Below are 12,238 nucleotides of genomic sequence, written 5' to 3'. Positions count from 1 at the left end.
TATAAAATCACAGTGATTCTGCCATTATGTAGTTCATTCTCACCGTAACTTTCAAGGACACCCCAAGAGATGATTTGGGCATACATACAGAAAAATATTTCTTTTCAAACCATGGAATAAATACTGGTCAATGAACCCTAATGCTGGAGCTAAGTTCACACCTAGAAATTGTTAATGCTGTTTAGAGCACGAAAAGCTGAAGTAGAAAGTTTGAAGTGATCGTTTAGACAGAACATCTCTAAAACACCTGATAAATTCTTTTCTCAGTCCATCCTATCAAGAAAAAGTGCAGTGGAAGGGCAGAGTAAACATAAAGGAACAAACAAATAGAAAAGACAAGTGACCACATGAAGAAGTCTGAAGGAAAAGATGACAGTCAGGACTCTCAGGTAGTGCCCCTTATTTTGGTGCCCTAAATCAATTCTCTCTCAAATGGTGCCACGCTCATTCCCACAGTTTCCAATCCCCTTGCCAATTCAGAATGTGAAATACAGATACAAAATGAGTGAGGTTTTGTGCAGATTCAAGGCAATGTTTTGGGCAACTTTGCAAATTTTACTGGGAACTACGCCAGAATTGCAAGTGGCTCTCCCATTCAGGGTATCTTTGGGCACTGGCAATATGAAAAGTTAGTCTATGATGTCTTCAGAGGATTAGCACACTGACAGTGTCCTCTCTGCAACTTCTAGTGGTGCAATTAAGAGAGGATAATCACAGAATCGCAGAACGGTTTGGGTTGGAAGGGACCTTAAAGACCACCTAGTTCCAACCCCCTGCCATGGGCAGGGACACCTTCCACCAGACCAGGTTGCTCCCAGCCCCATCCAGCCTGGCCTTGAACACTGCCAGGCAGGGGACAGCCACAGCCTCCCTGGGCAGCCTGCGCCACTGCCTCACCACTCTCACAGTGAAGAACTTCTTCCTGATATCTGATCTAAATCTCCCCTCTTTCAGTTTGAAACCATCACCCCTTGTCCTGTCACTGCACTCCCTGGTAATACAACAGATACGTGGCCTGTCTATGAGAAGCCAGAGCTGAAGTGACGCCACGGCGTTCCCTGTACACGAGGCTGGCTCGGGAAACAGGACAGGCCCTTTTGCAGTGGTCTCAGGGCTCGGGGGCGCTTTTCAGTTTGCCTGTGCCATTACACTGCTGCAGCCGCCCGAGGTCCCCAACCGCAGGTGCGCCTGTACCTCACCCGCGGGGCTGGAGGGGGTGGGACAGGCGGGTGCCTCCAGCCCGACTCCCCTCTAGCACTTTGCGAGCTGCATTTCAGCAGGCAGCGGGGGAACCTGCCTCAGCGGCCCAGCAGCTTCACAGCTGCTCTCCCGTGGGCTGTCAGAAAGCTGGCGCCAGCCAACGCGGCGGGATGGAAGTGCCGCCCTTCCCGCTTCCACTTCAGGAGGCACCAGCACTCCGAGGAAGGACACGCCAGCGACTCACCGACAAAGCAGCCACGAAGCCATCAGCATTTTGAGGTGTTTTGACCTCACGCTTTAACCCAGCTAAAAAGTAACAGCTAAGGGTCCGTCTGAACGCCTCAAACCGGAGCGGAGACCGCGACAAGAGACTCTGAACCGGTAACTCCTCCCGTTCGGCCAGCGCCGGCCGCGTCCCACCGCGGCGGTCACGACGGAGCGCGGCAGCAGTTCCACTTACCGCGACGGGCCGAGGGACAGCAGCCTCGAAGCGGCAGCTGCCAGCCACCGGAGAAGGGGAAGCTTCCGAGAGGGCTGCGAGTGCCGGCAGCAGCCGGCTGCTCCGCGGGTGCCGGGACGGCCGTGCGCGGGGCGGGCTCTGCCGCCGGCGGAGCAACGGCGGGCGGCGGGGGGGGCGGAGGCGGCCCCACCTCCAGCCGCGGCGGGCACCGCTCTCAGCCGGGCCGGGCGGGGGGTCTCCCGGAGAGATTGGGGCTGGGTGGGGGGGTGGGCCTGGATGGGGGGTGTTTGATTGCCTTTGCTCGTCATGCTTCACAGGGAAGCGTGTCTGTGCGTTTATCTGCGTGTGCGCGCAGTCCGCCGAGATCTCTTGTTTCACACTGGAATTTGTTTTACATTAAGAGCTTTACTGCTGTGTCACAAGGTGTGAAAGTGTTGAACCCGCAGCTAACATGCCTTAACGGATTATTGGACATGGCCAAGAACATGCTTGGCACTGTACAGAGTGAGCATGGGGATATGTTTTCTTTGGTTTGAGATTTTTTTAAAAGTAGGACTGAAAACGCAGCAGGGACGTGTGCACAAAATAACTGGATGGAGGCCCAGTCTCTGTGCAGGGAAATGCATCTTGTAGCATACCGCTTTCTGTAGGGGCCGAGTGCTGAATGTGTGCTGTGTCACAAGTGATAATACCGCTGTGAATTTCCAATTTTCCTTCTCCCCAGCTCTGTACCCACATGCCCACTTCCCCGCGGCAAGAGCTTCATTGCTACCAGTCTTTTGTGCAAGGGAAGGACCTGTGGAATTTTTTGTGGCAGTAGTAGAGCTTATCTTTGCAGGGAAGGTTATATTCTTCCCTGTGGAAACACACAGGATCCCCTGGCAGGAGGATCCTGCTGGTGGTGTGGTGAAACCAGCCTTGACATCACGCTCTTCCCCACTGTGTGGGTTGTGGGTTTTCATGTAGGTGATACAGAAAATGCTACATACAGGTCTGTTGTGGTCCCTGTCCATGTTCCTCCATGCTTCATCTTCCCTGGGGGGATTTCCGTGGGAAAAAAAGTGGAAAAGGTATCCTGGTCCTGCCTTAGAGGTGGGGCAGCAGGTCAGCATGCTCTGAGCTGATGGACTGCGGAGAACTGAGGGTGCCTGAGGGAGAGGACGTGGCATAGGTTCCGGCTGCTACCTCACTTCTTTCTGCTACCTTTGACTTTTTCTAGAGACTGAGCCTATCTACCAAATCAGGGTGAGAACCCAAGAACCATCTTCTCGGATTTGCCCTGCAGCCTTGTGCTGCTTCTGTGTGAGTGATGGGCAGCATCACCTCGGTTTTTCGGGGCTGATATAAAAACATGAAACCTACCATCAAGACCATGACCCTGTTAAATCTTTGGGTCAGACTTTCACCAGGGTTACCTCAGTGACTGCTCCTCCTGGGAGCAGGGTCATGAGCTGACCCTGGAAAAATTTGTCACATAGTTGAAGTTGCAGGTTCATCTGGGGCACTTGATCTCCCTCTCTTTTTCTCCAGGACACTTATTTGCAACATAACCACTGTCCTTAAAACATTCCTGGGAGCCACAAACACAGCACAGGATGATTTGTTTCTGCTCTAGTGCTTCCTTGAGGAAAGGGTAGGATTTCCAGGAGGAGGGAAATGGGTGCCTGGTCTTCCCCCAAGCTCACCACCTTTCTGATTCTGGAGGTGTTTTGCAGGCAGCACTGCCTGTCCTGGGGAGGAGGCTGGAGGGAGAAAGGAAGCTGGGCAGTGCAGAGTAAGCAAAATAGGCCACGTAGTGGCACCCACCAAAGACAACATTTCAGAATAATGGGAAACAGACGTACGTCCCAGAATTTATAGGCACCATGTGCATCCACTATTCTGATTCCCTATTGTAGGTACTCTCTGACATGAGATTGAGTCCACGCTATATTTAAATCTCTGTAGCCTGGTTGCTGCGGGGTTTGGGTGCTGTTTACCTGTCCTTGGCAGCACCCTCCAGGGGCTGGGGCTGGCACTGGGCTGCCTTCCCCTCCCAGCCCACAGCTGTCTGCTGTGCCCGTGGTTAAAGACTCTTGCGCTGTTGTTTCTGGCCAGTTATTTTCCATGCTACGGAACAGGCTCAGGTTTAGAAAAGCTCCATTTCTGCTGAGAGAGAGAGACACTTATGATGGAGCTTTCTTAGATTTCTAATTATTTCTTCCATACCTGTCCTTATGATACACCAGCTGTGATGTCTCATCAGATCCTGAAGTGCAAGAACAAACAAGAGAGAGATATTCTTGTTCCAGCTGCTGTGGATTTTCCATGTGGCTCTATGTTGTGGGTTAACAAAGCCAGACCCACTATATAAAATAACTTCTATATCCTACTATTAAATGAGGTTAAACCCACCATTTTAACTGACAAACGTGTCAGGGAGCACAAAGCATTAACATTTGTAAAAGGCCTTGAGACCCTTTGATGGAAGATGATCTATCAGTGTCTGCTCTAGGGGCAAACTTCTTTCTAGAAATTCACAATTCTGTTTCTCCCTCAGTCCTCCCAACTCCACATGCAGTGAGCTGGATCTCTGGAGCCTCTTCTAGGTGTCTGGTGTGCCTGATTCAGGACAGGTTGCCCACAACTGGATTCTACAAGGATGCAGGTTACAGCAGCTATCTTGTCTTACACAATTAAAGCTTTGAGTTTTCAACACATACATTCAAATCACCTCTTAGATCACCAAAGAAAATGGATTGGGTCATATTCTGAAATGCAGATTATTTTCAAGAGACCGCCTCGTACATTGCATATGTGCTTTTTAAACTCTCCAAGGAGACTTCCGCTTGCAAGGACGGTCATCGGGCTTTCACCTTCAGAGGTGCTGGAGTGTATTCGAAGTCTGGCAAAGTAAAACCATCAGCAGCCAACATCATTAAACTCGAAGCATTTTTGCAAATACACTGAAATTCTGTGCTTCTTTCTAACCTGCTGTGGCTCAATGCCATTACAACTCCGTATGGAGCTGCCTCTCTTCATGTCACAAACTCCTACAGCTGGGGAGATGAAACCAAACCAGTTATGAGAAGTGGCAATGCTATCAGTTATGCCTCAGGAATGTTTCAGGAGTCCTGCGCCCACTTCTGCACTGCAGGATTGGATCCAACACACCCAAGTGCCCCCTTCACTGGTGTCTCAGCGCAGCTCATCACTGTGCAGAATCATTCATAACCTGAGAACTACTGCTCAGGCAGGTGTCCCAGCCCTCTCCCTATGGCATGTAAGGGAAGGAAGTTGTTTTACTTTCTCCTTCCCTGCTGAGGGCTGCAAATGGCTTTCACCAAGAGAAGAAGGCTGGGAGTTCCTGTGGCCCAGTGCCAGTGGTGCCACAGGGGTACTTAGAAACAAGTCCTCCAAACATCAGGTGAAGGTCTGGTGACTGCCTCACAGAAATGACGGCTTTGTAAAGGCTGGGCAAAGGCTCACAGTAAATGTCAAGTGTCTGAAGCACTGGCACAACTTGGGCTCCCCCACAGCTTCACGCCTTCTCTTTAAAGAAAAGAAATGACATTTCACAAGGCTGCTGATCAAAGGCCAATTAAAATGCTGCAGCCGGCACGCGGTAAAAATCACTTCACTCTGCAACACTGGGTCCACGTAGACCTCAAACCCCACTGAACCCACGTGCGAACAGGTCTCTTCAGGGTTGTGTGTACAGTTCCACATTGGTAGCTCTTCTGCACAAGATGTTGCTGAAGGAACAGCCTGGTCTACAACAGCAGAGGGCTGAGGGAACTAAATTGCAGCTGCTCTTTTCTTGAATCCCAGTGTCACCCAAAAGCTCAGGGCTGTGATTTGAACTCTGTTTTTCTGGGCAGTACGTTACCACCTGTGAAAATTCATGTACCCAGAATCATGACACCTGAAGCACTTAAGGATGCAAACCTGTAACAGTCCCAGCTCCAGAGAACCTCCTCTCCCTAACAGAAGGCACGGCTGATCAGAACACAAGACAAACAGGAAGTAAAACTGGGTCCGTTTGGGTTTCAAAACATGCTTTGGTGGAGCACATGACAGGAACAGCCCATTCTTTCAGGTGGAAACGTAATGATTTCTGTCATGAAAACAATATATACAGAACTTTGAGGCAAATACAAACCTGCTCTGAAGTGATGACATCCAGAATAACTAGCTGTCTGCTGGAAGCATTGCCAGCTAAGCCATGTGAACACTGTTTCAAAATCTTGTTTCAAAAAAATAAGCCGTGTTTGAACCTACACAGCTCTATAGAAGAAAACATCCAGAAGACTGGAATACAGCCCGTTACCTCTGAACTCTCTGTATCACCGACAGGAGCTAAAGCTGTGTTAGATGCAAGTACTCCTTGCAATTCTAAAGCAGCATCCATAACCAAGGAGCTCCAAGTGTTAGGAAGGCTGTACGAGGAACCTGCCTTTAAGAAAGCTCCTCTGTATCATAAATCAAAGTAGCTTTCAGTGAGTTTTCAAGTTAAGAAAAGCTTTTCCTCTCTGTTTGCTTTATGCACCAGCAAATCTCTTGATGTGATCAATCTCACAGTGAAACAGCCAAAATTCCAAAGGCATTTAAAGACACATGAAGAAGCAGGCAGTCGCAGAGCTGCTTGGCTGCTGCATCAAGTCCTTCTTGTCATTTCATTCCCACTTAAAACAGCGAGGTGTAGCAGCACCGCACACTGCAGCAAACATGGTGATTTCATTCCCTTCCAGCAGCACTGACAGCAGCCCTCAACCCCTTTGCTTCATCCTATAGATTTACTTCTATCACGCTCCTTCTTGCTTTTCCTAACCTAGTTAATAAATTCAGCATTTTTAATCTTAAAATGAGGTATTCCCAGAACACAACTAGAAATCAAAACGCTAAGGAACAGATTTTCATCCTTTCAAATAAAAAATTATCTTTTTCAAGTGCCGCCTCATCAACAATGTTCTCTTCAGAATCTGTTCATGTGAAAATTCTTTGATAATATCTAAAAATTCACCTCCGCACCTGAAGATGGTTCTGATGGCTGACGTCCACATTTCATTTTCCTTTAGAGTGTTATGCATCTTCATCAGCCATGCACTGAGGGATCATCACCTATGGGGGAATGCCACCCGGAACATGGATGAACCATGAATTTAAATCGACAGAGATCAAAATTAATCTAATAACTAATAATTCTGCAGGACGTCACATGAAGTTTGTAGGAGGGAAGCACCACAAAGACAGTGATCCTACTTGTTGAGTAAGTGCTGTTTCTACAATTCCTATTTCAGAACAGGTGAGGCCAAAGAAAGTCAATCTGTGACCATCTTCAGAAAATGTAAGGTACTTGAAAGCTACACAAAAGCTTGAGTTGTAGGTAAAAGCCCCTAAAACTGGAGACCCTGTCCACGTACTTGGCAAAGCAGATTTTTTTTCAGCTGGTGACTAAATATAAATGGGATTTAGAGAAAAATTGCATGGTGTCCTCCATTCTGCAGGGGTTCGTCAGAGTACGCCACACGTAAAACCACAGACTCCAGCACAACCATTTCACACTAAGTTTTATGAGATGGGATGAAAGACAAAAGAGGCTATTTCTGTGATTTTGAGGTTTTTAATTGATAACCAAACTTTGGCAAAATGAAATGTTTCCCTCAACATTCTTCCAACATCCATAGTTTTTCTATAGCATGAGTTTGGATAGTTGTACTTCAGTTTATTCTTTTCATTATTGCGGATGAGGTGCCTCCATCGAAGGCCCTGAAGAGCGTATCCTTGGCATTGGTTAAATCTCTTAAAATTGCTTTTAAACATAAAACTGTAAAAGTAATACATTAGTTCTTTAGAACATCGGGACCTTGGATATGTTGCTGAAGTTATTTCTTCCAACTTCAAAGACCTTTATGGCAGCTTCCCAGCACTGCAATGAACCGTTGTCTGCACGTTCAGAAAGGCAAAGAAAGAAAAACGACTCGCCTTTTGTAATTACTTCAACTCTACTTTAAAATAAAGCTGCATCACTAAAATATTTGAGCTTAATGTTGAAATATTTCCACCAAAGTTTGTTCTTCTCTAGACTGAGAAAAACTGGACATAAAGCACAAATCTCAAAAAACTGCTGCTGGAAGCTTTAAAATTGTTGTGGGAAGAGATTTTACGGCTTCTTGTTGTTAGAGTTGAGGACAGCACATAACCTAGTGATTTATAGTGTAGAAAGAAAAGAGAATGGTAAACCCGTGCTTTGATGTGGCCATACCCTTGTGATTTTCAAGCGATCACATACAAGTGTATGAAGCACACAGCGAGAACAGAAAGAGCATGAACTGAAGCATTATTTGGTATGAAACTCAGAACATGCATGACTACGTAGAAATCGATTTGGGGATGTTTAAAACACCTTTTGTACCACTGAACTACAGCGATCCCTGTGACTGCACATCTGCAGCTCTTACGTATGTAGGATTCACTGAAGAGAAAGAATTGAGTCACCCTCTGCATCACTGATCAGCAGCGTCTGAAGTCAAGAAATAGCCGAGTGATGTTCTATGACCAGGCTGGACAGTGAAATGCTCATAGCCCCGTCGCTGCAGCTCCAGTACAGCAGCACACCGCTGGTGATCAAACGGCCAACGCAAAACAAAATAAAACAACGATTGAATCGGCACTGCCCTGGCAAAACAGCGTGGCTCTTCAGGTCACCAGGTACAGTTCTGAAGCAAAGTATTTAGAAGATAAACCATCTAAATATCCTCAAACTTTAGAGTTTTAAATGATTCCGTTTCAGCGTATTTTAGCATCATGTATGTGTGAGCATGTACTTGCTGGTGTAAAAGGCTCCAGCAAATGTACCACAGCACATCTGAAAGGAAATGTTATTTGATTCCCTGCTGGTATGGGATTGCTCAGGGCCGAAACAGATCCAGTGTTATGTGAATGGGTTTAACACCTTCAGCTCACCACATACAGGAGACCAGGTTTTCTTTAGTTCTTTTCTGAGGTTGAGCTGTGGATTGATTAGATGAGCTGAACTGAGGTTAGTTAGTGGCTCTGCTGGCACCTCTAGACCAGTCTGCGCATTAATCCGTTGTTGGATCTGACCTCCTGTTGCGCGTTAGGGAGGCTCAGTGCACTGAATACAAGGCTGTAAACCGACAGCTGCTCTCCACAGTCATAACAACTCAACAGCACTAAATTCAAACACTCTGCACCACAGAAGTGGAACAAAGCATGAAAACCTAGGATAATGCGACAGACACTTGTATCAGTGTCCAAGCAGAGTTCAGGGCCTAGGGCTCGGTCCTTGAAGAACTTTCCTGATAACATTCTTGCCACCTCTAACTTCCCTACACTTTCTTCATATCACCTAAAGGTCCTTATCTCCTTTTTCTGTTATTTTCCATGTACTGCTGACAGCGTACGCTCTACCAAAGTCATAGTAGCACAGTCAGACTTTCACATATGTGAGGATTCTGGACCTGGCCTGCTATTCAGATCGGACTGACAAGTCCTTCCTGTATTATGAACCATAAATCTGGACAAAGTGTTCTGCTATTTGTACTACGACTTGGCTCGGTAACACAGACCGGAAAGGCCCTCCTGAACCACAGGGCCCAGTTCCCTGACACTACACAAAGCCCTGTTCCACAGCTGCCTCATAAATTTACCAAGCACCACACTAAAAGCAGGTATATTTCTCCTCCCACTAATTCCACGGAAGAGCAGTTTCAGAATTTGATTGCTGTAACAAGTAGAAACATTCTCCTAATTTCCTGATACATTTATTAGTCAATAGTACATATCTGTTTGGTTTTGTGTCAACGTTCCCCTGCAAATTAAAGGGTTTTCATCCTTCGTGTTTACTTTCCTGGTGTATTTATAGACAGCACTCGTATCTCCTCCCTGTTTCTGTTTTACTGAAGTAAATAAGCTGAGCCATCTGAAAATCGGTTTGCACAAAAGGCTCTCAAGCTCTCTGGTGATGTGCCTGACCTCCCTCTGCCCCTCGCTCCGTTCAACTGTAGCTCAGCTCCAGAGCAACAAATCAGGAGTTTTCACAGCACCCAAATGAGATTTCACCAGGGCCTTAAACAATGACATTAATACCTCCCTGCTTTAAACAAAAACATGTCTCCTGAGATACTCTCTGTACTTACGATGATTCCGAAGTATGTATCATCACCAGCTTTCATCAGTGTGCTCTGCCTGATGTTATCAGGGCTACTACAAAAAGTACCAAATAAGACCAGCCTAAACCCAAACCTTTAAGCCTGACATCTTCCTTTTCAATCTCGGTTGTGGCTGTCTCATTTCACAATTCCTCTCCTAACCCCCCTATTCTTATTCCTTCCCAGCTGATACCACAGCAAATGTTTTATCAATAGGGTATTAATATGGTGAATTGGAGTTTTCCCAAAGCTTTGCATGAGGTTACGACCAGGATTTGGGGCCTGTGGTTGGCCAGCTCACTTGTCTTCTTGTCAAAGACAAGCAGTTATAGTCCAGGGTCAGCCCTGTAGGAGCCGACTTCTACCTCCCTGAAAGAAAAGCCACCTGATGGAAGAAGATCAGGCGAGGGAGGGGCAAAGGCCCTCCCGAACCTTCCCCTTAGGATGTCTCAAACACTTGTAAAGTACCCAGAAAACAAAAACTGTAGTCACAGGGTGGATGATGTGGAATCCGAATAATGTAGGCCTTGTACTCAACAACTGGTAAGGCCAACGTTTGCTTACCTCATGTGCAAAGGATGTGGCTGGAGGAGGGAGCCCTGTGGAGATAGGGCAGTTCCGCTCTGGCCCAACTTGCTTTGTTCTCAAGACCATCATATCTGGTGAATGGCCCTTTGTACATGGTAGTGAAGATAGTCCACCGACCCACATCCTGCTACACATCTCCTGGGGAAGGGGGAAACCTGAGACTGAGTAGTGAGGTGGGTCGCACTGATACTGTGAATGTAAAAGGGGTAAGAAGGGACATGAGTGGGGGTAAAGAAATATCAAGAACCACACCCCCCCACAATCACCCTACACCACCACCACACACCCCAACACCCCTCCCAGAAGAGTGCTCCTGGGAACGAGAGACGCCCCCGTTGGCTGTGCACCAATGCTGGAACCTGCAGTGGTGATATCTCCCTCTCTCTCCCTCGTTTTCACTCTCTCTTTTTACTTTTCGACACAATATATAGATATGAGAATTATTTTGAGCAAACTTTTTGCTGAAGTTGTTGCTGTTTTGTTTGGGAAAGCCCTTTTGCTGAAGTTGTTCTATTGCTTGGGAGAACTCTCTTGCCGAAGCCATTGTTGTCTTTTTTTGGGAGAATTCTTTAGCATTGAAAGTAAACTCGTGATTTAAATGAGCCTCTGGAATAATTGTCATCATTCTGAACTACTTCCCAGGGTATTTCGAAAGATCACCTTCCCCTAGCCCGCTGAGTGGGACAGGACAAGCCCACCCAACTTCAAAGACATAATGGAGAGAGACAGGGGTCCACAGGGAGGATCTGGCTTGTCCTCTGGAGACGCCTCTTGCCACCGAGTATAGAGGGAGTTGCAGCCAACAAGCCTCTCAGCCAGGACCCCTCAGTTCAATGCCTCAGGCACAAGGCCAGACCCACATTTGCTCTTTTCTAGTCTCCTTATAACATTCTTAACAGATCTGTTCAAAACACTGCTCACTCTTGCACATCACCTGTTTGAGAACAGCCAATGGAGTCCCCATGCTCTGAAAACGTGACGTAGAGTTTTGCATTTTTCATGTTGCAATTTCTGTTCTGCCACTCACACGACCCATCTTGCCTCTGTCCATGTGGTGAAACTGCTTTGGCCCTGAGGAAAGGCATACTTCGAACCTGGGGGCTTTACTTGGGCTCACTAGACAACAGTCACATCTTCTCCTGCGTTCCCATTTATGTCACTGAAGGATCTGCTGCTCTAAAAGTTCTATAACAGTACGAGACAAGCATATCCCATTGGTAGAAACTGGAAGCATTTTTAGCTGAAGGAGAACATGTAGTTGATTGGTAAAAATAACACGGAACAGCAGAAAAAAGCAGGTCAGTAATAGTCTCTAGTCAACAGAGTGAAAAGCTTTTGAATGTATTCTTTCCATGCGCGTGGGTGGAAAGAAAATGTTCATAAAAGGGGACACAGGTCATTTAAAAATACATCTGAAAACTCCCATGGAATATGACACTTCAAGACAAAAAAAACCAAACATTTTGTACTGTAGTATCTTAGAAAATTGCATTCAATTGAAGCATGTTATTATTTCAGTCATTCATCAAGATCACCAAAAGCCATCAGGAATAATCAATGCAAATAATAGCCACGCTCCTTCTGTACCTTCTCCTGAATAACCCAGTTGCAAAATAAAGTCAGAGAGAGAAGCGTGGGGCAGCTGAAAAGCACAGAATTAGGAACTTTGATTTTTATTCATTCTTCCCTGATTTTTAAAAATTTTTTATTTTCCTAAATTAGGTCTTAAATTTTTGCAAATTGAAGGTTCCTTTGCCCTAATTAACTAATGACTATGTAGAACTATAGATAGGTAGGGTTTTTAAATGTAGGTATTGGCCTAATTTTTATAGTGCAC

The sequence above is a fragment of the Leptosomus discolor genome, chromosome 6 (assembly GCF_034619465.1).
Source record: "Leptosomus discolor isolate bLepDis1 chromosome 6, bLepDis1.hap2, whole genome shotgun sequence".
Classification (NCBI taxonomy): domain Eukaryota; kingdom Metazoa; phylum Chordata; class Aves; order Leptosomiformes; family Leptosomidae; genus Leptosomus; species Leptosomus discolor.
Note: the sequence above shows the minus strand (reverse complement) of the source record.